The 26,236-nt window shown below is 45.8% G+C and overlaps 1 long non-coding RNA gene across 2 annotated transcripts; it reads left to right on the forward strand.

Moving 5' to 3' along the window:
• The first annotated feature begins 105 nt into the window (after positions 1-105).
• LOC126505849 (uncharacterized) lies at positions 106-20,526 on the forward strand. 2 transcript variants are annotated; one of them, XR_007592987.1, is made up of 3 exons: positions 106-503; positions 3,403-5,169; positions 19,937-20,526. It is a non-coding gene; the product is annotated as an uncharacterized lncRNA (long non-coding RNA). The 2 variants fall into 2 exon arrangements; XR_007592986.1 differs by lacking the exon at positions 19,937-20,526 and adding an exon at positions 9,944-11,883.
• Positions 20,527-26,236: the final 5,710 nt, after the last annotated feature.

The following is a 26,236-nucleotide window of genomic DNA, read 5'->3' on the forward strand; positions in this document are numbered from 1 at the left end:
CTGCTCGAGCTCGTCTCTCAGTGAGCAGCGCAGGGTGGGGGTTTCGCAATGACACGTTGACGTGGTGCTTACGTGTGCACCGTACGGGGGCGGGGGCAAGTTGGGAAGACCGCTAGGGAAATACCGGCATCCCTAACGCCAAAACGACCGGTGGGTCCGCGTGCTAGGAACTCGAGCGCAGCAGAGGCAGGTGGGGGGGATAAAAGAGTCTGCTGGACTGTATAATAGCTTGTCTTACCAAAACCGGAAGTTCCGAGTGGACACGTGGGACGAGGGTTCGGTTAAATAACTCAGGATAGTGTCGTACACCGTTTCAGTGTGTTCCTGGAAAAGAGTCTTTAAGATGCCTCAGACCGATGAGTGGAGTGGGATAAGCACCGAGCCGGAGGCTTCCTAAAACACTGTGTGTGCATCAATGTTGAATCCTAGAGGAAACACTGATTTCGACTGGACAATTTTAATTTGGTTGATAGAACTTCTGAACAATCCTGGTGAACTTTGCGGTAAGCTGATGTTAGCATTTCACCGAGAGGATCGATCAGGACGTTCTGGATTAGAGGAGTCGATTTCTCATAACCTTGGGTGAAAACACCTATTTATAGTAGAATTCTTTGAACAGAGGGCAGGAAGGGCAGAATAGCCGGTTTAAGAAGCCGGGCCCTGGAGCTGGGTGCCTGCTGGGGTCCAACTCTGCCACTCTTGGGCGTGGGGTACACGGATTTTCACACACGGATTTCCCTCGTTGTTGTTATAATATTAGTAACCATCTAGAGGATGGGAAAACAAGGTGAGGGGAGACTTGAGTCTTCTCCTTCGCTTCCATTCTTGGGTTGTATGTACTTCTGCTATGCTCAAAGGGCGGCAAACACGACCTCACTTTCTGCAAACTAAAGTGCTGGCAACATCCTCTAGTATTTGTCGAATATTGAAATGTGTTCCTTTGCAAATTCAGGCTCCTTGTTCCTGCTCCAATCCACAGCACATAATGTTTGTTGTTATTATTATTCGTAATACTTTATTAACTATAATGTTTCCTGGCTTAATTATATGGCATTTCGTGTTTTCATAATGCCTAACAACCACAACTGTGTGACGAGGTATGTTTAAACAGACTATGGGTTGTGTACGACGGATATTTAACTTTGTATACTTATTATAAACATAATAAAATATATATTTGGCTCTGGGTTAATAACAATACTCAATGATTTATCTACCTGGTACCTAATTTCTGAGATGCACAAGTTAACCAGAATGTCACTGAGCCAGTGGTTATGGTTGCTATTCTCATCCCGGCATGCTTGCAGTGACACTAATGTACAGCGTGCTAAATGCATGGGTGCAGTTGGATGCACCTCAACAACTGACTTGAGAAAGCTCAGGAAGAAACGTCCTTACCCTTAAAAACACCGTGGTTGCCTGAAATTCCTTAGCTGGGACCTTCTGTATGTATTCTGTTTGCTTAAGGCAAGTCATAAATGTAGTCCTTTTTGAAAACTGAATTGGGGCTGGAGAATGCGTGCTAAGAATGCTTGCTGCTCTTCCAGGCTTCCCAAGTTCAGTTCCTCACACCTGCACCAGGTGGCTCAACCTCCTATAAGCCCAATTCTAGGGGATCCAACACCCTCTTCTGCCTTTGAGGGCATGTGCATGTCTGTGTACTTGGAAGAAGCACACACACTTAAATAAACACAGAAGGCCTGGAAAACTGAGGCCCAAGTAGGATGGAACTGAGAGAGAGAGAGAGAGAGAGAGAGAGAGAGAGAGAGAGAGAGAGAGAGAGAGAGAGAGAGATGATGATGATGCTAATTTTCAGTGTTTGGCGACTTCTGATTCACTGGGTGGATGGGAAAAAAATATTAGCAACATCCGCTTCACAAATCTTGCTAAACTGAGTAAAAAGTTTCTCCTCTGAAAACCCAAAAGGACAAGGAAGTCGGGAGAAGAGTCGGTAGCAGAACTAGGAGAACTGGAAGACAGCTAAAAAGGGGTTAAAAGCCAGGAATCGAAGCAATGCATTAATTCCAAGATGATATAGATATGAATTATTTGCATTAGTATAGCTTTTGCTTTATTGATAGAGATTTAAGGTCAGTTTTGTTATATGTATATGTATTTCTGATCTTTATTAAGGTATTGTGATTGTGTAGTTCATTTAAAAAGCGCACCTTGGGGTGCTACAAACAATTATTAGAAATGGGCTAGTCCAGGTGCGAGAATTAGCCTAGAAGAGGCTAGATAGAAATGAGGCAAGCGGTGTTTAAATGAATACAGTTTGTGTGTTGTTATTTCGGGCATAAGCTAGCCAAGCGGCCTGGGTGCTGGGGACGCAGCCCCGCCGCTCCTATTTCAACACCAAGAACTTCTCATGGTTTAGGAATTAGTAACAGAAAGTGGTTTTCATGTGAAATGTCCCCCATAGATAGTTATGTTTGAACACTTGGTCCCAAGCTGCTGCTGCTGCTTAGGGAGTTAAGGAACCTTAAGGAGGCGGGGCTTCCTAGGGGAAGTGCACACTGGGAGCCTGGGTTTGAGAGTTTGTAGTTGGCTCCTCTTCTGGTTCCCTGTCCGTGCTCCCTGTGTGGGGGTGAAGGGAAATTGGATTGCTCAGCTTCCTGACTTCTAGACTAGCCTCAAGCTCCGGCTGCCATGTTTTGCCTGCCATGATAGACTGTCCTCTCTGGAACCATAAAGTAAATCCTTTCTTTCCTAAGTGGCTCTCAGATGTGGTATTTGTCACAGCCACGGAAAGGCAACTGAAAGAGCAAATGGCACAACCAGGATCTAAAGTGGTAGGACAGATGAAGTTTGTTGAGAACTCGGTAGACGCCCCCTCTCTGCTCTCTGCAGACCTGGCATAAGATGGCTTAAGTCAGGAGAGGGTAAAAAGGCCATGTCGGGATAGCGGGCAAGAAAAGAATGAAGTGGAAATGGACAATGAAATGGACACATTTCTACCCCACCCCTGTCTCCTAGTGTTGTTCCCTTGGAAACTACAGCTCCCAGACTCCTCCTGGATTACCGATACCTGCGCACGCTGGTGTGCCCAGGTGCGGGTCATTTCTCCCAGATAACCTTGCGCTTCCCGTTAAAAAGCGAGCTTCCACGAGGTCTCGCTCTCTCTTGCCCCCACCCTTGTGTGTCTCACACACCCATCCCTTATCGTGTCTCCCTCCCCCCATTAAAGTGCACCCACGTGGGAGCCTCGTGTCTTGTCTCCTCCTTTTGTGAGTGTCTCGTCTATCCTGTGTTCGTCTACACACCCCACCCCGCCGTTTTTAAAGGAATAATACCTAGGATGGTCAACCAGTGTGGTCTCCCCTGTCTCCTGGGATTGTCAACCAGCCTGGTCTCCCCTGTGTCCTAGGATGGTCACACCAGCCTGGTCTCCCTGTCTCCTAGGATGGTCACACCAGTCTGGTCTCCCTGTCTCCTAGAATCATCAACCAGTCTGGTCCTGCTGGATGGAAAGACCAGGAATTGAGAAAGACCCGAAGATGCTGACAGGAGCCCAGTGCAGACCTCTGAGCTCTTGCCATGTGCTCAGATGGCTCAGTCAGTCTGACCTCTCCTAAGTGGATCAGACACCATGACACCATCAGAAGATGAGGAACGTGTATACGATCCATAATAGAGACCGAAGAAGGACGTGAGACGGTGGAGAGACTCAGAGAGGATGAGTTTGTTCTGAACGGAGGGAGACTAAAACTTAAGGGAAATGTTCCCGCCACTCTCCAGGAACAAAACTAAAACTTAAGGGAAATGTTTCCACCACTCTCCAGGAACAAAAGACAATTCTGCCTGAATAGAGAGAATGATTTGCTGTGTCTAAAGCAGCAATGGTAGAGCACAAAGAAGGACGGCCTAGAAACCAAGAGGAAAACACAGAAGTTAAAAACGAATATAAAAAAGACGGAAACATTTCCTCAAGTGTTTCCTAAAGACCAGTGAAAAGCCAGGAGTGGCATTGCCCGTCTACACCCCAGCTCTCAGGGTCAGGTATTCAAAGCCAGCTCGGGCAACATAAAGCATTCCAGGCCAGCCTGGGTTACACAAGACCCTGTCTGTCTTGGGTAGGCTTTCTATTGCTGTGATAAAACACGGACCAAAACCAACTTGAAGAGAGAAATGTCTTTACTTTATCTTAAAATTCTTGAGGTCACATTCCATGACTGAGGGGAGCCACGGCAGCAGCCAGAACAGGGCAAAAACCTGGAGGCAGGAGCTGATGCAGAGGCTGTGGAGGGTGCTGCTTCCTGGTTTGCTCCCCATGGCTTGCTCAGCCTGCTTTATTATAGAACCCAGGATCACCTGCTCAGAATGGTACCACCCATGGTGAGCTGGGCCTTCCCACATCTATCACCAGGCAGGAAAACACACTAGAGGACTTTCCACTGGCTAATCTGATGGGGGAGGGTTCCTCAACTGAGGTTCTCTCTTCCCTCTGCTGTGTCAAATTAACACTACCATTTAAAAAAAAAAAGCAAAGACAAAACAACAATAACAACAAAAAGCCAGGTGAAAGAACTGTTTTTAATTACACAGCCTGCTAGTGGTCACATAAATGAGGAATCGCTAACAAATAGCTCAGTTTATAACTTGCTAATTTCTAAGCATGGGTTTCCAGGTTGAGAGCACCCATTCCATATCAGAACAGTGATGAAAATAAGTTCATTCCATCAGACACTTGCAAAATTTCAGAACACTAGGTTTCAAGATATATCGTGAATACTTCCAATGAGAGGAAAGAAAAACGTGTTCTTAAAAGCCTAAGAGTCACGGTGACCTGACAGCTCCCAGCGGCAGCATAGGAAGGGACGAAGGCACTGGGCAATGCTTCAAGTTTCTGAGGCAAAATTACTTCTAGCCTCGAGATGGACGAAGACAAGGTTGTTCTTAGTGTGAGAATAAAGGAAGACATTTCAGATGCAGGAGATGCTGAACACCGGTCCCAGTTTTGCTCTGTCTTGGGAAACTGAGAGTGTTCCATCTAAACTCGGGGAGTAAATAAACAAAGGGCAGGAGGGGCAAGACAAAGAGGTGAGGAAAAGTGAAGGAAATTTCCAGGACAGATGAAGTTGAGTCTGAGGACGACAGCAGCTGGATGAATGACCAAGCAGTCGAGGTAAGAATGGTCAGAAGAGTTTGGACGGTGTGGGGATGCAGTTGGTAAGTAGAATATGTATGTATTTGAGCAGGATATCTAGAGAATAGGAAAGTTTGATGTTGGCGTAGTAATAAATTAAAAACAAAACAGCTAAGTAGCGGAGGTGGTGGTGGCGGCAGCAGGAGGAGAAAGATTCTTGTTAACACCAAACATGCGGTGTTGCAGAATGTTTGTTTACACTGTGGAGACGTGTCTCTGCCAAGGCACCTTCTCATTTACTTAATAAAGAGCTGAATGGCCAGTAGCTAGGCAGGAAGAGTTAGGCGGGACTTCTGGAGACAGAAAGGACTCTGGGAAGAAGTGTAGAGTCACCAGCCAGATGAGGAGGAAGCAGAATGGGCAGTACAAAGACACCAAGGAGGCACTGAAGAGGTCGGATATATGGTACAGGGTAGAGGTGACTGAGCCACATAGAAGAACATAGATTAATAAAAGCAGGTTAAGTTATGACAGATAGTGAGACAACCCTATGCTAATGCCCAAGCTTTCATAATTAGTAATAAATCTCCATATTGTTATTTGTGAACTGGCAGCCCAAATAAAAGTTCAACTACATAGTGATGTATGAGCAGGCAGTCAGTCTACATGGCACTGATGCTCATAGTCAGCCCACATAGACTATGTTAATACATAGTCTACATGCTGCTAGTACACATAGTCAGTCTACATGGCACTAACACACACAGTAGGTCCACCAGACACTAATACACACAGTCAGTTCACATGGCACTAACGCACATAGTCAGTCTACACGGCACCAATACACTTACCATTTATAAAACCATTATAACATAAACTGTGAACACCAGTCCAGTTAAGGCAATAAGGCAATGACATTACTGTATGAGGAAGATGAAAGGGTACACATAGGTGGTGGGATGGGGTGTATGTGTGTACACTGAATCCTCATCACCTCAGTGGGGAAACATCAGCACATTAACAGCCGCTGAAAAAATGGCTTGGAGCTTGAGAGCACGCACTGCTTTTGCAGAGAGCCCAGGCTGCTTTCAGCACTCACAGGGCTGCTCACAAACAAACCTGTAACTCCCACTCCAGAAGATCTGATGCCACCTGGACTCTGCTGGCACCTGCATGCACGTGTGCACACGTGCACAAGTTAATAAAACGAGGGCTGGAGAAATGGCTGTCCTTCCAGAGAACCCAGGTTTGATTCCCAGCACTCACATGGTGGCCCACAACCATCTGTAACTCTCCCCCTCTCCCCCCAGAAATTTGGAGTTCCCTTTTGGCTTTCTTTGACACCAGACCAGCACGTGGTAAAAAGATAGGCATGCAGGTTAGAAAGACAGCCTTCCACCTAAAAGTAAACACATCTTTCAAAAGTGCCGTAAGCATTTTCTTCAAAGAAAGGAAGTAGCTAAGGACAACATCCTCTGACGGTGTTGACAGAAGGTGGCTCTGTGAAACGGGAAACGGTTTGGAGGAAGGACCGAGGCTTTCACAAAAAACCCTGTCAGAAGCTCTAGGTGAAACCGTGTGTTGGCACAATGCAAAGTTTGTTTGGCAAGGGCAGAAACAAAAGGCATTTTTAATGTTTCTGACAAAAATTCAGACAAGATCATAACCCGTGGGAGTTAGTAACCTGTCAGAGAGGAGGAGCATGGTGAACTCAAAAACCAAGGTAAGGCCAACCACAATTTTCAGGTTACAGAAAATATGAGCATAAATGAGAACAAGAAGCCAACTATTGCCAAATTTTGGCGTGGACGAGGCTAGTGAAAATGTCATTATTGAAACAGTGAATGTGGAGACATAGTAGGGTCTTGGGAGACAGCCCAGTTGCTGAAGTGCCGTCCATACAAGCTCAGGGACCTGAGTTCAAACCCCAGCAAACAGAAATAAGTTACATGCTGGATTAGCCCCTTGCAATCCCAACACCAGGAAGTGGAGACAGAAGGACCCCTGGAGATTCCGGCCAAGAGGCCATGTTCAATCAGTGAGCTCTGAGCCCCTCTCAGACAGTGGTATGCAGTTCTACCCTAATTGTTCATGGTCCCAGAGTCTCTGAGAAGGGCCAGAGGATATGGGCAGGCAAGGGAAGGGCTCCATCAGCACAGCCATGGGGCTCTGGAGTGGATAGGGTGTCATCCATGCCAGTGTACACCCTGCAGGGAGACCGCTAAAGGTCACCTGTCAGTCTGTAAACAAGACTAATATATTAATTGGCTTCCTAGAGTGAACTCTGATGGAATCGCACCTTGCTTTGTTGTTGGGATTGCAGGAAGTCTAGACATGGTTTATGTCACTCCAAGAGAAGGAATTTTAGCAACTCCTAAGCATTTTGCACATGGAAAATTCTCTGTGGGAAAGCCTGCTGTTTCTAGAAGGACAATGGAGTTTATACCCACTGGAGGACTCGGCCAGTGGGGGAGAACCTGGAGGCTGAATATGATTGCATATCAGTCCCGTCTTCGTGGACAGTTCCAGGAGGAATTCTGAGAAGCGGTCCAAATACTTTCCGTGAAGTCCCAGTGGGATCATGTGCCCAGTGACCGTCATGGGGACCCCAGTGTCCCTCTTTTGCTTTTCTTGTGTCTCCCGTATGCTCTCCACATTCTCCTTTCCTGAGGTCTGGAGTAAACCACTACAGCCACGTTTACTTCCAGATCTACTTTTAAGCAAGTCCACTGTGTCAGAAAAGCTGAGTGAGCAGGCCAGCTGCCACAAGCCAGGGAAGGCTGAGGGAGACACTGCTTTGCCACCTCCCCTCCGCCCTAGCCTACAATAACAAAGCAGCTCCAGGAAATGACCACTTCCTGTTAGATCCAGCTGCACAGAACAACAAAATCCCACATAAAGTGGCTTAAAGCAGTTATTTCCTTAAGTAAAAGAAACCTGGGGTGGCCTAAGAGGTAGCTCAGCAGTTAGGGCAGTTGCTGTGTTTCAGATCCTAGCACCCACATCAGGTGGTTCACTAGCACCCTCTTCTGGCCTCTGCAGGCACTGCGTATGCATGGCATACACACAGAAACACACATAAATAAACCTAAACACAAATTTTTAGTTAATTTTTTTGATTATTTAAAAAATGAGTATGGATATTTTGCCTGCATGTAAGTATGTGTATCATGTGTGTGCCTGGTGCCTAGGGTGCCAGAGAGGGCATTGGGTCTCTTGGAACTGGAGTTACAGATGGTTGTGAACCGCCGTGTAGTTTCTGGAAACTGAACTGGGTCCTCCGCAAGAGCAGTCAGTGTTTTTAACCACCGAGTCCTCTCCAGCCCAACAACAACAACAAAAATTAAAGACGTTTCCTGGGTTGAGTTAGAGCCACTGCGATGGCTCCAAGATCACTGTATGTTCCTAACAGTCCTAAACCGCCCCCGGACACAGCCACACTCAGGTCTTCCTGGTCCCGTGAAGGTGCAAAAGCGCTGGTTCCCAACTTTAGGGCAGGGATGAGGAAGGGAGAGAAGAGCGCTTCTGCTGTCTCCTTAGGAAGCGGGGCCTCATAGCCCCGCACCCCTGCTCACCTCCCTCTGGTCAGAGCTTACTTTTATAACCACAGCTAAGGGCGAGGAAAGAAAATTAGGAAGTGAAGTGTTCGACTCTGGGCAACTGCCAGAAAAACGACCTTGCCAAGGTAAGACAGACAATCCAGGAGAAATGGCCGCCTCGATCCAGTGTGACGTAGGACAGAAGGGTGGAAGATGTAAACTATGCCTTTCCATGAGGAAAGCTGAGAGCAGGTTGAAACCTGGGTGTGCACATATCCGTGTGGCACTTAGAGTCCTTAAGTGTGAATTCAGGGGTTTGATTTTATTTTTAAAGCTCAGTCCTATGATAGTTCTATAAAAAAAAAAAAAGTAGCACTATATTTTCTAAAAGTGATAGATTTAATAGGGAAGGGACAGGCTCAAATAAATAAAAGCCAGTATAGGGGCTGGAGAGATGGCTCAGAGGTTAAGAGCACTGACTGCTCTTCTAAAGGTCCTGAGTTCAGTTCCCAGCAATAATATGGTGGCTCCCAACCATCTATAATGAGATCTGGTGCCCTCTTCTGGCCTGCAGGCAATGTAAGCAGAACACTGTATACAAAATAAATAAATAAACCTTTTTTTTTTTAAAAAAAAAAAAGTCAAGATATTATGTTGAAATAGGAGCGGCAGGGCTGCATCCCCGGCACCCGGCCGCCCGCATGGCTAGTTTATACCCAGAAATAATTACACGGAAACTGTATTTTTTCAAACACTGTCTGGCCCGGCTAGGTCCAGTTTCTTATTGGCTAGCTCTTACATATTGTTCTAACCCATTTCTAATATTCTGTGTAGCCCATGAGCTGGCTTACCAGAGAGGATCTTAACCTGCGTCTGTCTGGAGTGGGAGCATCATGGCGACTCTTTTCTGACTCAGCTTCTTTTTCCCAGCATTCTCTCCTGTCTACTCCGCCTACCTAATTTTCTGTCCTATGAGGGCCGAGGCAGTTTCTTTATTAGTAAGAAATCACTCCCACATCAATATTAATTGTGTCATACAATATTGGACCAAAGATGTAACATCTCTCATAGGAGATAAAGACAGGATATAAGTAAAAAAATTGCATCTCAAGAACACACATTGTCTGGGCTCGTAACATACATAATAAGTAGGCACAATGTACGTCAGGCCATCAAGACATTAACATAAATTTAAACTAGACTGAATAGGAGAGAAACCATAAAATATTTATTTTGCTTAAGTTTGTTTTACTTAACATAATGGTATCCAGTTCAGTCCATTTTCCCACAAATGTCATAATTTCCTTTTTGTTTACAGCTGAATAAAACCACCCAACGATGCACCGCATTTTCTTTGCCTATTAAGATGCTGCTGGACTCTGTCTGATCTCATGGCTTAATTATTACAAAACTACAGCCGCAGCCGGGCCACACCTATGTCTTTCTGCTATTGCCGATAGCAGCGGCACATGACTGTCCAGGCAACAAGATGTCTCTGTCAATTTTAGAGTTTTGGAAGTTGCTTACAATGCACTTCCTGCTTACTTAGGTAATACTATATCCTTCTGGGGTCTTTGATGGAGTTGAAGAATAGATAGTTATAATTATAGTTTTTCTTAGTTCTTATAAAAGATAAAGTAGATATAAATATTGTAACTGTAATTCTTGCTTGATATCTGTTTTGTTATATGTAATTTTACAATGTTAAAGTTAAAACCTTCCTTTTTATTTAGACAGAAAAGGGGAAATGATGTTGGAAGTCCTGTATATGTGTTGCTTTTATTGGTTAATGTATAAAGCTGCTTTGGCCAATGACTTAACAGAATATAGTCAGGCTGGAAGAAATATAGAGAGAGTAGGCAGAGTCAGAGAGAAGCCATGTAGCTGCCATATGAGACAGATGCCTCCACCAGAGCCTGTGGAATCTTTGCCAGTAAGCCATGACCTCGTGATGATACACAGATTAATGGAGATGGGTTAGTTTAGGACTTAAGAGCTAGCTAGCAATATGCTTAAGCCATTGACAAAACAACATTGCAATTAATACAGTTTCTGTGTGGTTACTTTGGGTCTGAGCGGCGGGGAATGAATGAGCAGAAAACCAATGAGGGGCCAGGAACGAAGGAGCGGCCAGGAACAAACAAGCAGCCTCCGCCAACAATACACGAATAAATCAGTAAATAGGGCAGGCAAATGAGCAGGTGTCATGTGGATAATCAAGGGACGCAGAGACCAGAGGCAGAGAGCCCCACAGGTGCGGACGTCTGGTGATGGGGAAGCTCTGGGCACGGCTGAGGAAGGCCAACATGGATGCGGCAGGGAAGTGGAGAAGCTAAGTGTTTAGTGACAGTCAGTCAGAAGTCAGAGCACGTAGAACAGTGTAAGCCCTCTCAGATCTCTCTTTATGTCATGTAGAAAGGTTAATAGAAATATGACCCATGCATCCTGACATCTTAGAAAATGTCCCCTGTTGGGGAATACCTGGAGGAAGATTTACTGTATATCTGCGGCGTGACTATTGAGCTCCCATCAGGAGGTCATCCTGTCAAATGAGTCCCTGCCCTTGTGAATTGCCCAGTTTCAGACGCTTGCTAAGAGGTTTGCCTGCATGCCCTGCTGATCCAGCTGGATCCAGCTCTTTAGCTCCCAGGCCAAGTGATGCTTTAGTATGCTCTCCATCCATTCCATTCCAACCCCATGAGCAGGTTGATCAATCATTTGCCAGCTCGAGATATCCTGGTTACTTGACGTGATGTCTGCCGCCATTACAACCATCTCTCTGAGCTTGATTCTCGTGGTTGGGTGCAGCAATCTGGTTGCATCATTTCGGAATCACCCTAAGTCATTGGTCACCCCCCCCCCCCCGCCGCCCCAGCAGCAACACTCAGTCTTCCACTGCCACAGAGCCTTTCCGGACCCCTGGCACCATCTCCCTGAGAGTAGTTCATCATGTCTAGTGCACAGATGTCTTCTTACGTTTGCTCCCTTAAAGATCTAGTGGGGGTGCGGGGGATGCAAGATGCGGATCGTAAATGAGCTTCACATTCCTTCGTGTCTATGCCAAGAATGTTCTCTAGCGTCAGTTTTATGAAACGCTGAACCCAAAGTTCAATCAACAAACCAAGGAAAAACCAGAGCCTCTTTGGCTACGCTAGCATGCACACATAAAATCTAGGCTCATTCTTAAATGCATCCATATGAGTACATTTGGGTTAATCTAATTTTGACTTATTTCCTCCCTGGAGTAGCACTCCTCAAATTCATTGACAACATGTTCCTCTTTTTTTTTAATCTCTATATATACACTAGAAAAATATGGAATTCTTTCAAAATCTAAACCATATGCTCCTGGGCTAAACTTAGCCTTCATCCCCTTGAAGCATGTTGAGATCTGACTCTAGTTATGAGCCTGGAGTCATCTATGTGGGTCAGAGAGGGACTTGAAAAAGACAGGCGTCTTCCCCAAGACCTGACCTCCCCATCAATCAGGAGGCCTTGGATCCACAAGCAAGCCAAGTTTAGGAGAGTGGAGTTGGTACTGATTAAATGCAATTACGTGCATTTAACACACCATAGAGCCTTGATTACAATAAAAGACATGAGGAAATATAGTCATGTTTTTATAGCTATATGTAGAGTCAGCATGAAAGGGGCAGCTATAATTGTGTTCAGACAAGACTGGGCATGTTCAAGGTGCTGTGGCCGTATATTCAGATGTCATGTAGTCCTGGGGGTGCAAACTACAAGAGTGGTCGTGTCAAGAATAGAGTAAGTTGCCAAAGTGGTGAGAAACTTTTGATAATACTCAAACAAAGTGTTGATATTTTTCTTACAGAGCAGTGCAGTCTTGAAATTTTATTGCACACTAAACAGTCAAGCAAGGGAAATGCTTTTATCTGTATAAATATCTGCCCAGAAATAGAAAAGTTATGTAGGAAAAGAGGTGTACTTTTAGTACTTTATGGGTATGTACTGTATATTGCAAAAATAGCCCCCCAGCAAGATCCCAAAAGAACCACTAGGAGATGGTCATGCCATCATCATGAAGACTAACCAACCAGAGGGTCTACCCCAGAACATGGCACAAGGATTTTGAATTTCATCATTGTTCTTCTTGTTCTTCTTGGACGCGAAAGGAGGACGCAAGACACAACAAGACCCACGTGGAGCGCGAGGTTTATTGCAGCATGCGGGAGAGAAGGGGAAAAGAGGACAAACAGACGGCGTTCCAGCTTTTTAAAGGGTCCCCCAGGCAGTGCGTCAAATGCCATGTTCTGCGCCTGCGTAGCCTTTGCATGGACCGCTAGGGGCTCCTGGGAAATGTAGTTCCCCAAGCAAGCTACGCTCAGGGGCCTTCTGGGGAATAACAATCATGAGTGAAATTCGAAGCCAGATGGACTTATGTTGTTGCTGGTTTGTTTGTTTGTTTGCATAGCTTTTCAATACATAGCATAGGCTGGCATTGATTCTCCTGCCGTAACCTATTTAGTGCCAAGATGGCAGGTATGTGCCACTGGACCCAACTTACCCTGGTAGTTTCTGTATGGAGAAGAGACTGTGGAGAAGACAAGAATGGCGTGGGAAGCTGAGGTTAGAGGTTCCCAGTATTCCAGAGAGTTTGTACCATTGTAGTTACTTCACTGAGAGAACTCAAGGAATGGGAAATTTTGTTTTGCTTCTTGGTCTTTAGCATTCAGTACAAAGTTGCTTGAACAAATTATGGTGATGGTTCTTTACCTCATAGTGAGCAAAAAACAGAGACACAACCTTCAGGAAAGAGTCAGGGTGAAGTAGACAAGATGCACAGAGTTACTTTCCTCCAACCAAGCCTTGCACTACCTCCCAACAACGCCATCCTATTATGAATCCACTAAGGGATTAATCCACCCATTAGGTTGGAGTCCTCAGGATTGGCTTGCCTGGTGAAGTAGCATCACAGACACCCCAAAAGTGTACTTAAGTCATTTATTGATACTTCTGAATCAGATAGGTTTAGAGAAACCACGACCGAGGGGGCCGTGACTTGAGTGAAGGGTGTGTTTCTTGGGGAGCACAGGTAGCATTTGCTGAGAACTGATCTCCAATGAGGAGGAGATCAAGGGCCATGCCGTGGGTCTAGCAGCCGCAGTTCTGGGAGGTGATGCTGTTGACAAGCACGGGAAACAGGGGTGAGGTGTTCTTCAGGGGTGGGAGCCAATGGTCCTGCCATCAGCCTGGAAGTTGCCTGTTACGTGGTGGTGGTGGGGGAAGTGCTGAGGCAGTGGGCGGAGACACGCGGCTGGGGCGGGTGGGCGGAGACACAAGGTTGGGGCAGTGGGCAGAGACTCAAGGCTGAAATAGTGGGTGGAGACACAAGGCTGAAGCAGTGGGCGGAGACACGCGGCTGGGGCAGGTGGGCAGATCAGGGCTGGAATTAGGTCAGAGCATAGACAGCTGAAGTGGAATCTTCCATGAGCTTGACTGTAGGGGAGAGGAGAGAGTGGAAGGGTTCACCTAGAGGCAGGGAGAGGGAAAGGCATCGGAACAGGAGAGTGATGCCCTTTGTTCTGTATTTTCTGACCACAAAGTAACAACAGTGATAGCAACTAGTGTGGCGGTCTGTTTCTCGGTAGGGCCAGGAAGTGAGCTGCCGCCTCGTGCTTGCTCAGCGAGTGCTCCTCCATGGAGCTATGCTCCCAAGCTCCATGCTAGTAACATTTAATATTAGCAATTACTCTGTTTGCTTTGTTAATGACGAATAAACTCGAAGCAGAATGTCCAACTAGACATTCCGCTCCTCTGGACGTGTACAGAACCAGACAGAGACGACTGCTACATAATTCTGAGCAAGGATCGATGCATTCACTTTGAAATGGCTATTTTATGTCATGTGGTTACCACCTCAACAAGAAGTAAAAGAACAACTATAAACCCAAGGCAACCGGGGCTGGTAGGGTGGCTCAGTGGTTCAGAGCCCTGGCTGCTCTTGTAGAGGCTCCTGCTTCAGTTTCTTACACAGTTGTTCACAACCTCCTGTAATTCCAGCTCTAGGAAGTCTGACGAATTCTTTTGGACTTTAGAGTACCAGGCACACGTGTATCCACATATGTATATGCAGGCAAAGCACCATTCACGTTAAGGAAAAAAAACAAAATCACAAGGCCACTAAACAACTATGAATACTACCAATGGAATTAAATGGTGTACAGTTCTATGTATTTCACGCAATATAGTATATGGAAGTGCATTGTTTTTATAGAGAAGATAAAGGAGAAAATAGTCTGAATTAAAAAGACTATCATGCAGGTATCTCCTTTAGATATTCAGTTAATATTAAAACAGGAAGTAATTGCTGCATGTGGTGGCCCACACTCGCAATCCCAGGACTTAGAGGACGGGAGCAGAGAGCAGGAGGACCAGGTGCTCAGCAACTCAAAATCAGCTTACACTGTGAGTTTGAGACCTGCCTAGGCTACTTGAGACAGTCTCAGAGAGAGAGAGAGAGAGAGAGAGAGAGAGAGAGAGAGAGAGAGAGAGAGAGAGAGAGAGAGAGAGAGAGAGAGAGAGAGAGAGCAGTGTCTGAGAATGTGTGAGGGAGTTGAATTCCAAGCACAGATGGAGGGACTGAAATCATATCAGAGGAGGGAGCCCCTTTCATTTTAAAAGAAGGAAGAATGAGTTCCGGGCATAAAAGTGTGTTCACTTAGTTAAGTTCTATTTTTTTCTAGAAAGGAAAGAGAAAATGTGGTTTGAGGCTTTGCGCTAAATTCTGAGGAAAGTGGAGAATTCTTGCAATAGTTGTTAGTGTTTGTGGGTGGGGAGAGAGGTGGTGGAGGTGAGGATGTGGGGGACACGCACTGTGAACACTAGTGGGCAGTTTGAAATCTCGTGAAAGAATGGGGTCTCTTATGAAGCGGGGGAGACCGTCTTTCCTGTGAAAGTTCGACAAGTTTGGTGATTAGAAACTCAGGAAAGGATGTGTGGGTAGGTGCCAAGAAACAAATGGACAGGAATGGAGAAAAGTCAAGGACCAGAAAGCTCTGGGGTAAGAAGAGTGACCCACAAGGACTTGGAAGGAGTTGGCAAGATAGAAGTGGAGTAAGGACAGGTCAGCCATAAACCAAGTGGACATCACAGCCATGGAGAGTTGGTGGGAGAATGTAGCCAGGATGTCTAGAAACGGCAGCATGGAGAAGCATAGTGGCTGATACAATCAATGGCTCAAAGGTGAAAGGTGCAGAGATTTTCATAGGAGAGCAGAACAGCAAGCCTAGAGATGGCACCGGGAAAAGGTCACCAACACGAAAGATCCCATGGCTCAAATCTCTCTCTACAGATGAAAAAACCAAGGGAGAAACTGTATTAGTCAACATTCGAGATGTCTCAGATGTTCCCTACCTGCCGGTGCCCACCCTCTGCCCGCACGGGCTCAGGGTCCGTTTGTAGCAGGAAGGACTGCAGGGCTGATGCTGTATTATACATGACACTGGCTGTGGTGGCCGTTGCAGCCCTATCTAGCTGTCCTCTTGATTTCTTTGGTGAATACAGCTGGTGCAGCTTGAGCCACCTTAACATAGGTTAGGGAACTAAAGTTCTTTGTGATGGGCTTGTGAGTGAGTCTCCAGCCCGAGTCGTCCTTCAGATGACAGACCGCTAGCTCACATCTTCTTTTCCCTTGCTGAGACTCTCCGAGTGCACAGGCTTAGATGCCCGCTGAACCAGCCTACTGTAACTGGAAGATCGCACATGCTCACTGTAAGCTTCACACTTGGGGCAACTTGTTAGGCAGTGATGGGAAAATAACACAAAGAGTTTTGGTCACTTTATGCAAAAATACAAAGCCAGTGAGCTGCGGATTTGAGGTGGGAGCACAGGGCTCCTAACTCTCAAGCCAGTGTTCTGTTAAAGCACACTGTGCCCTGGTGTAGCGTGGACTTTGTGTCACTGAATGTCCTGGCTGGTTTAGCATGTCAACTTGACACAAGCCAGAGTCATTAGAGAAGAAGGAGCCTCAGTTGAGGAAATGTCTCCATGAGATCCAGCCAGCTGTAAGGCATTTTCTGATCAGTGGGGGATGGTCCAGCCCATGGTGGATGGGGCCATCCCTGGGCTGGTGGTTTTGGGTTCTAGAAGCAAGCAGCCTAATCAAGCCAGTAAGCAGCTCCCCTCCATGATCTCTGCCTCAGCTCCTGTCCCAGGATCCTGTCCTCCTTAATTTCCTGTGCTGACTGCCTTCAGTGATGAACAGCAGTGTGGAAACGTAAGCGAAGCAAACCCCTTTCAGCCCCACTTTGCGTTTTGGTCGCTGTGGATCGTGGAAGCGATAGAAACCCCGGACTAAGACCCTGGAGATAGGGACGGAGGTGGTGATGATTGATGTCAGTTGCCGACTCCACACGGGAAGAGTCTCCGTAAGGGATCATCTGGATAGGATTGTGGGCGTGTCCGTGGGGATTATTGTAATTCTATCAGCTGATGTGGGGGCACCTGCCCACAGTGGGCAGCACCATTTCCTAGGCAGGGGATCCTAGATTGTGTAGAGAGTGGGCTAAGTATAGGATGGAATGCAGGTGTTCGTGTTTTCTCTGCTCTTGACTGTGTGACCAAAGGCTTCAAGCTCCTGCCTCCTGGCCCTCATGTGATGGACTGTGAACCTGGAGCTGGGAACAAAAATAAATCCTTTCTTGCCTATGTTTTCTGGCAAGACTCCATCCCCCATAGAAGGCTCCATTTTCCCTTAGGGACCTCTGTTCATCCCAAAACAAAATTGAGATTCGTGGCCTGGATGGATTTCAGGGCAAGTCAATATGAAGCAGAGCACTTTAACACAGACCTGAAGTTACATGGTTACCAGAAACAGGTAGAGGGTGAGGCACGCCCACGTGCAGGCATGGCTGTCTCAAGCGGTCACTCTTAGTTTTCCTTCTTTTTGTTTTTTAAAGGTGTATTTATTCCTATTTTATGTGCATGAGTGTTTTGCCTTCAGGTATGTATTGCGCCATGTGCCTGCCTAGTGCCCAGAGAGGTCAGAAGAGATCAGAAGTGTGTCAGGTCCCCTGGGGCTGGAATTACAGATGGTTGTGACATCGCTGTGGTTGACACAAAACTTCCCTTCCCATTTTAACATCTCTCCAAGAGTATTGCTTACAACAAGGTTAAAAGAGAAGGATTTTTCTGTATACAAAAAGTTAAAAGACGGATGTTGGGTAGTTGTGATGGTGGTGTTTAGATTTAGGAAGCGTGCTAGGAACCCTTATATGATTTATTTAGACCCAAAGTAATATAGTGTTTTGTTCTTTTTCTCTTTCTCTTCTTCTTCTTCTTCTTCTTCTTCTTCTTCTTCTTCTTCTTCTTCTTCTTCTTCTTCTTCTTCTTCTTCTTCTTCTTCTTTTTTGACACAGGATTTCTCTCTGAGTAGCCCTGGGTGTCCTGGAACTCGTTATTGAGACCAGGTTTTCCTGGAATTCAGGGATCCACCTGTCTCTGCCTCCCTAGTGCTGGGATTAAAGGCCTGAATACATCACCACTGCCCAACTTATTTAATGTTCTCTACAACAGGAAAAAGATATCGTCTCTGAGTCAATTTGGTCTTTATCAATGGTACCTGAAGTTTCCTTCCTTCCTCAGCAGAAAGTGCAGCTCAGAGCCTGGAATGAAGGGCCCAGGCCACCCCTATGGTTTCCTCTGTCTTTCCGTCTCCCTCATTCGGATTCCACATCGGTGGGTAGAAAAGTGTCATGGGGCTCAGGAATGGTTCGTGGCTCATGGTTTTGCTTTTTCACAGGAAAGAAAAGTAAAACCTGTGCCGCGCCTCCTCTGGCAACACTCAGCAGCACACATACTTTCCGTGCCCCCATGTAGTGTTTCTGAAGGGCCCTTACAGCTTTGAGGCTCTGGAAGGATTGGGATTGGTGCAAGCCTGCAACCTCTCAGTGGCGAAACCAGGAGAGTATTTCTACTTGGACTTTACCCGCTGGCAGGAAGGAGCTCACGTACCTGAGTATCAGTTAAACCCTTCAAATTCTTCAGTGAAGGCAGACCTTCCCGGATGGTGAATCAACAACAGGATCTCGTGTCCGCATTTCTGCGTGTGACCTCTAAATGCAGTGTTCCGAGAAGGGCAGGCTGCCAAAAAGGCACTTTGTGGCTTCCATTCCTGTGCCGCAGCCTTTGCAAACGCATACGGCCGCTTTGTCAGAGGAAGGTCTCCAGTCTCTGTGGCCCTTTGACTTCTAGTTTGTATCTTGGGTTTAAAAATAAAAATGTAACAGTGGCCTTAGTTTTCCCCGCCTTAAAAATATAGCTAGAATCAAATTGCTTTTAAAATCTTTGACCGGGCGGTAGTGGCGCCCTCCTTTAATCCTGGCCTCAGGAGGCAGAGGCAGTTGGATCTCTGTGAGTTCAAGGTCAGCCTGGGCTACAGCATAAGTTCCAGGACAGCCAGGGCTACACAGAGACGCCTGTTTAAAAAAAGAAAACGAAGAGAAGTATCTCATCTTTGTTCCTGTACAGCATCCTGCCCCATTGGAGAAGTTTCTTTTTGAAGTGGACACTGGGTAACACAGACTCACAAGTGGTCCAAAAGTAGACAAGTGACTGTGGGTGTTTAACTCTAACGGGAGAGCTATAGCACCCAGTCCTGTAAGGCTAAAGGGACCTTGTAGAAGAGCGCAAGCTAGAGGTTGGGGGCACTTCCGAGAAACAGCGTCTTCAGTACACCACAGGGCCTTTGTTTTCAGGAAATCACAAGGTCAGATCAAGGCAACAAGCAGGTGGGGGAGGGCCATCCCCAGCTGAGGAGTTAGTAGCAGCTGCTGGTTGTTGAGAGAGGAAGAATCATTGGTTTTTTCTTCAGGGAGCTGGGCCCTGGTAGGTGGATGACTCTACACTCACACTTATATAGAAAGATCTCATTGGACTGGTGATGGCAGTGGTTTGATTTATTTAACTTTTTATTTTATGTGCATTGGTGTGAAGGTGTCAGATCCCCTGCAACTGGATCTTCAGACAGTTGTGAGCTGCCATGTGGGTACTGGGAATTGAACCCAGGTCCTCTGGAAGAGCAGTCAGTGTTCTTAACCACTGAGCCATCTCTCCAGCCAGATGACAGTGGTTTGAATGAGAAATGTCCTCCATAGTCTCAGAGTATAGCTGCTGAGGCCATGGACCAATCACACACTCTCTGGGGATCTGAGAGGTGTGTTCTCTTGGCCATCACAGAGACCCTTGCTCTAAAGCAGGCATAGGAGACACAGTCTCCGGGATTACGGTGGTAGGAAGACTTTGCTAATGGATGTGTTCTGAAGGCTAAGATGATGTCATCTGTCCACAGATATGGCACAGAATATGACGGAAGAACAGGAGATATAAACACCTCCATATCTTCTATTGTATCAGCAATATGGGCTATTATTTACTGAGGCTGTGAAGACAGCGAGAATATTGGAAGAGAGAAATATGGAGTTTGCGTTCATCCTGTTTGCTCTGAAATGTTGACCAGACCTTCAAATGGAGGGAAGCCAGATGAGTATGCAGGCCTGGCTTCAAAGACGACATCTACTCTGTAGACACACATTAAAAATCACCCATGCACATGCATTCTTTAGAGACTTGGGTTAGCCTATTTAAAAAAAATGTGTCCATGGTGGGCCTATGTGTATATATACATGTACATATGAATGTGGGGGCCTTGGGGTCCAGAAGAGGATGTCAGATCCTCTGGATCTGGAGTTACAGGTGGCTGTGTGCTGTCCATAAGGGATGCTGAGAACCAGACTCGGATCCTCCACAAGTTCAGTGTGCATTTCCCCCACTGAGCCTCCTCTGCAGCCCCTAACTTGGTTCCTATCTGATGGATGTATGTTGATAGAGAAGAATTTCAGGTAATGCCTACAGGAAGGAGACACCCCCAAAAGACAGAAGGAGAGACACTCAGTGGGCACCTTGGGGGGCAAAAAGAGGCAGAAATCAGTCAAATAACTGTTTCTGGAACAATAAATACTCACGATCTGACCCTACTGTTTTAATCGATGTCTGTTGGATGAGAGTTCTATTAATACCTCGATAAGGGGACTGGTTTTAAATGATCGGGAGGAACGTATGGGATATAAACATCATTAGCTATTTTGCTGAGTCCTAAACCTGCTGTGTCAGTCGCTGTGTGTCTCGTGACTCATTTCTTAGCCTCTGTGTGCTTCTGTGTCCACTTTGTCTGTAATGGGAACTGCAGAATTGCCAAGAGCCCTGAGTTAAGAACGGTCACAGCGGCTGAGATGATATCCAATAAACGGTGCCCAGCCAGACCACACTTCCTGTCTCGGGGTTGCTAATGGGAGAAGCGATGATGGAAGGGTTCAGTGCAGGTACTTTCAGTTCCCACTGTCCTGACCGAGCCTGACTGTTCTTTTTCCTGGGGTGCTGGGGAGACACACCCTAGCAAACATATATAAACTCATATGCAAACACACAGATACATATATATGCACACAATAAACACACATTTACACACAAGTATAAATACATGGACACACATACACTGGGATTACAGGTTCTTCTAAAACATTTTTTCTTTCAGTTAAATTTATTTATTTAATTTGGGGTGGCACACATGTGCCATGTTGTGCTTGTGGAATTCTAAGAGCAACGGTCAGGCTTTGTGTAGATGCATTTCCCACTGAACAATCCTGTTGACGCCCAGCTTTTCTTAATGCGGTGATTGACACATGATAGCTTTCTTTTAAAAATAAAATCTGGAGCCGGGTGGTGGTGGCGCACGCCTTTAATCCCAGCACTCGGGAGGCAGAGGCAGGCGGATCTCTGTGGGTTCGAGACCAGCCTGGTCTACAAGAGCTAGTTCCAGGACAGGTTCCAAAACCACAGAGAAACCCTGTCTCGAAAAACCAAAAAATAAAATAAAATAAAATAGAATCTGTAATTAGTGTTGCAGTATTTGGTGTCGTTATGGCATTTTTTCGAACAAAATTTATTTTTGTTGATTCTCCACTTCCCTCTTCTCCTCCATCCCCTGATTCTTGTATCCTTTCTTTCCTGGCTTCTTTACTGCTTTTCATGAGGGATGTGGAGGGTGCATGCACGCGAATAGGTGAGTTGCAGGTGTGGTGTGCGTGTGCACACGTGTGTGTGCACGCATGTGTGTGTTTTAGTCGATGCATCAGTTGTACAACGTAATAGGTCTCTTTATGATATTCCCCCACAAGCCACATGGAAGTTGGTAAGTATCGACTCTGTGTTTCCTGGCACCTGCAGGTGGCAGTCTGAGAAAATACGTTCATTAGGGCTGCGTGCAAACTCCAGTGTCATGTACTATGCAAGTAATAATACATCAAAGACACTTTAAATACACATGCATGGAATTTTCGCAAAAAGAAGGTACATTTTGAAAGTGTACCAAACAATATAATTCTCTTCTACTTACCATCAAACCAATTCAAGTCCACATGTGGTCTGAACTCTAGCAAGCCACAGTGCATAATTTTTATGTTCCTCTGAATGTTTAGAGATGGTGCGTAGTTTTTTTATGATGCGGTAAGTAGGGTATTTTCAGATACGCACAGCTTTTGCCGTGCGAGGTGCTTTGGCTTTGCACGCTAGTTTTGGGTTTGCATTGCCCTCTGCTAGCCCGCTCTGGCATTGCTAGAAACACTCAGCTAACTGCCCAGTATCTGCAAATCACAGTGCTCCTTTTTATCCAAACAGCGCTAACACGTTTCCTCTGCTTCAGAAATCTACGGGACAGGCGAGGTGGCTCCATGGGTAAAGATGTCTGCTGGCAGCTCTTTCTGGAACCCGGTGGTGGAAGGAGAGAAGATTCTCACGGGTCCAGGTTGTCCTCTCACCTGCCTTGGCATCCTCATACATACACATGCACACACACACACAATAAATACATAAATGTAATAAAGAAAAACATGGTTCTAGGGGCTGAGGAGATGGTTCATGGTTAAGAGTACTGACTGCTCTTCCAGAAAACCTGGGTTTGATTCCCAATATCCATCTGATGGCTCACTACTGTCTGTAGCTCCAGTTTCAAAGGATCTGAACCCTCTTCTGGCTTTCAAAGGCATCAGACATGTTAAGTGGTACAGGTCATACAGGCAAAATGTCATACGCAGAAAACAAAAATAAGTTTTAAAGAGCCTCTAAAAGAAAACACCTATGATTCTACTTGTCGTATAAGAGAAATGCAGATACAGATGGTCTTCAAAGCTATGCTCATCACACGCACCTGGCATGGGGAAGGCATGATCACCAAGAGGGTTTTCTCAGGGAGGCCTGTCCTTTGCTCTCTGAGCCACTGCATTGCCCCAAATCCAGGAAACTCAGCTGCATAGTTTGTGCTAGTGTGCCCTCTCTGCTGAAACATAAAGAGAGAAAAGCTATTCCTATCAGTATAAGATTTTACAGTCACTCAAAACTATTATTATAAATGATTTAATACTAGAGTTCAAAATGCATGCTTAATCTTATAATTGTATTTACACAAAAATGATACAGAATTATAGAAACAGGGCCCTGACTGTGTATTGCATCCACTCCCTGCTCCTGTTAAACCAACAGTCTCACCTTCTCTTTTCCCTCCCTCCCTCCCTCCCTCCCTCCCTCCCTCCCTCCCTCCCTCCCTCCCTCCCTCCCTCCTTTTCTCCCTCCCTCCTCCCCTCTGAGACAGGTATCACTATATATGACTGACCTGCAATTTGCAATGCAAATTTCTTGCTTCTGTCTCCCGAGTGCTGGTGCTGGGATTAAAAGGGTCCACCGCTACACCCAGACCTAAACTGACTGTGTTTATTCTTATCCCAGAGTCCTATCTTTGTACAAAGGCAAAGGCCCAAACACGCCCAACAGATGAAATCAAGACCTCAATCGAATTATCCAACCATTAAGAATAAGTATAATTTATTCTTAGTCTACTTTTTAGAAATGTGATTCCTTTTGGGTTTCAATTCAGATTTTTACCAGAAAATGACATGGCCGCAGCCTGGTTCCTTACCGCAGCCAGTTCTAACAGAGTGCACTATGCTCTGTATCCCAGCGGTGAAGAACTAGAATCTATGAATATGAGTTTACAAGGTAGCACCTTTAGGTGTTTAAGTTCACAGTTATCTTAATGTGTGCTGATTCATAAGCTGTAGGATGCAACACACATCAGAATATTTATTTGAGATGTAGATGTTACACTAGGTGGCGCTGTTTGGCAAGGTAATACTTGGATTGGCTTGGAGCATGGGTTTCTCTGTTTTGGTATTCTGAGGCAGGGTCTCTCTGGGTAACCCTACTGTCTGCTCTCAACTTGAGGCACTCCTCCTGCCTTAGTGTCTAGAGTGTTGGAATTACCGGTGTAAGCCACCACATCTGCTAAGCGATAGTTCCGTTGTACTCTGTCATATTCCACCGTCACTAGGCAGATACACAAAACTTTACAATAATAAGTTCTTAATTTAAAAATAGGGGATGGCAGAAGACAATAAACAGAAAATCCACCTGTAAGTCTATGTTGTGGTAGCTTTTGAATTTCATTTCTCTATGGTTTAGGAGCCTCTCTGAGCCAAGCCTGGGTCCCACCCCGCCCTTCACTCCCATAAAATACATTGCAATCAGATTCACAATCTCGTCTTTCTCAGTCTGGATTCTTCCTTCCCCACTGGTAACCTTTTCCTATTATTGTTTTAGTGTGTGTGTGTGTGTGTGTGTGTGTGTGTGTGTGTGTGTGTGTGTGTGCTGTGTTTTGTTTGTGTTTGCCTGCCCCCCTCTTCTGTCCCCCCCATTACTGATCCCCTCCCCCAGAAGAGTTCTCCTTCTTCTTTTATGTCATAGCTGTGGATACAGATGCAGACCCAACATATGAGAGAAAACACGCAACATTTTGTCTTTCCTTTCCCATTTAACCATCAGGAAAATGCAAATTAAAACTATATTGAGATTTCATCTCACCCCAGTCAGAAAACAATTAGCAACAAATACCAGGCAGGATGTGGGGAAAATGGACCCTGATTCGTGCTGATAAGAAGCCATGGGTCTTATCACCTGTACTGGCTGATTTTGTGTGTCACTTGACACAAGCTAGCGTCGTCAGAGAGGAAGGAGCCTTAGTTGAGGAAATACCTCCAGGAGATCCAGCTGTAAGGCATTTTCGCAATCAGTGATCAATGGTGGAGGGCCCAGCCCATGGTGGGTGGGGCCATCCCTAGGCTGCTGGTCCTGGATTCTAGAAGAAGGTGGGCTGAGGAAGTCAGTAAGCAGCTCCCTCCAAGGCCTCTGCATCAGGATCCTGCCCTGTTTTTGAGTTCCCATCCTGTCTTCCTTCAGTGATGAACAGTGATGTGGAAGCATAAGCCAAACAAACCCTTTCCTCCCCAACTTGCTTTTTGGTCCTGGTGTTTCATCACAGCAATAGAAACCCTAAGACATCACATTTTTCTCCAATTTTTAGGCCTCTGATTTCATATCCCTGCTGTGAGATAATGCTCTTTTATACTGTAAAGATTTATCACTCATATTGGTTTAATAAAATGCTGGTTGGCCAGCAGCCAAGCAGGAAGTATAGGCGGGTGATCCGATGAGAACTCTGGGAGGAGGAAAAGCAGAGAGTCAGTCACCAGTCAGACACAGCAAGATGAGAATGCCTCACTGAGAAAAGGTAGCAAGCCACGTGGATAAACAGAGACAAGAATTATGGGTTAATTTAAGTTATAAAAGCTAGTTAATAAATCTGAGCTAGTAGGCCAAACAGTTTATAATTCATATAAGCCTCTGTGTTTCTTTGGGGCTGAATGGCTGTGGGATGGGGCAGGACAGAAACTCCCCTCCATTAAATACACATATAATTCTTCTTATATGAAAAGTTGAGATACACACCTTTCCAAGCCTGACTTATTTCACTTAACATGCTAGCCTTCAGTTCTGTCCATTTCCCCTGGGAAATCACTCATTTCATTCATTATTACAGCGGAATAAAACCCCACTGTGTATAGATGCCACATTCTTTTGCACTGTCTGTAGATAGGCACCTGGGCAGGTTCCTTTCTTAACTGTTGTCAATAATTCAGCACTAAAGATGGATGCACAAGAATCTCCACGCTCTGCTGATGAAGCTTCTTCAAGGGATTGGACAGCAAGCAGGTCATTGGGAGATTCTATCTTTGTTGAGAAATCCCCACACCATTGAGAAGCCATAGTGCACCAGTATATACTCCCTTCAGCACGAATAAGGGACCCTCTTCGGCCATGTCCCTGGCAGCATTTGCTGTTTGTTTTTCTGACTGGGGTGAAATGAAATCTCAATACAGTTTTAATTTGCATTTCCTGATGATTAAGGATGAACATTTTTATGTATTTATGGACAATCTGCGGCTCCACAACCCAGAAATGACCTTTCTCGGTATCACCAGCGATGTGCAGGCTGCCCAATTCAGTTTCCCGGTCCGTGTCGTCTCATGCTCCTCTCTGCAGCGGCGTTGTCCTGAGTGGGCGCCCACGAGAACTGACAGGTGGTAGTGTACAATCAGTCCAGCTGCAGGCTCAGCAGACACGGCAGCCTGAACCCAGGTGGAGAATTAGGGGAGAGTGTACACGCAATAGAAATCAGCTGGTGCTTCACACTGGGGCCTTTCTT

Source organism: Alexandromys fortis, unplaced genomic scaffold (assembly GCF_014885135.2).
Source record: "Alexandromys fortis isolate MF-2015 unplaced genomic scaffold, M_Fortis_MF-2015_v1.1 scaffold_16, whole genome shotgun sequence".
Taxonomy (NCBI): Eukaryota; Metazoa; Chordata; class Mammalia; order Rodentia; family Cricetidae; genus Alexandromys; species Alexandromys fortis.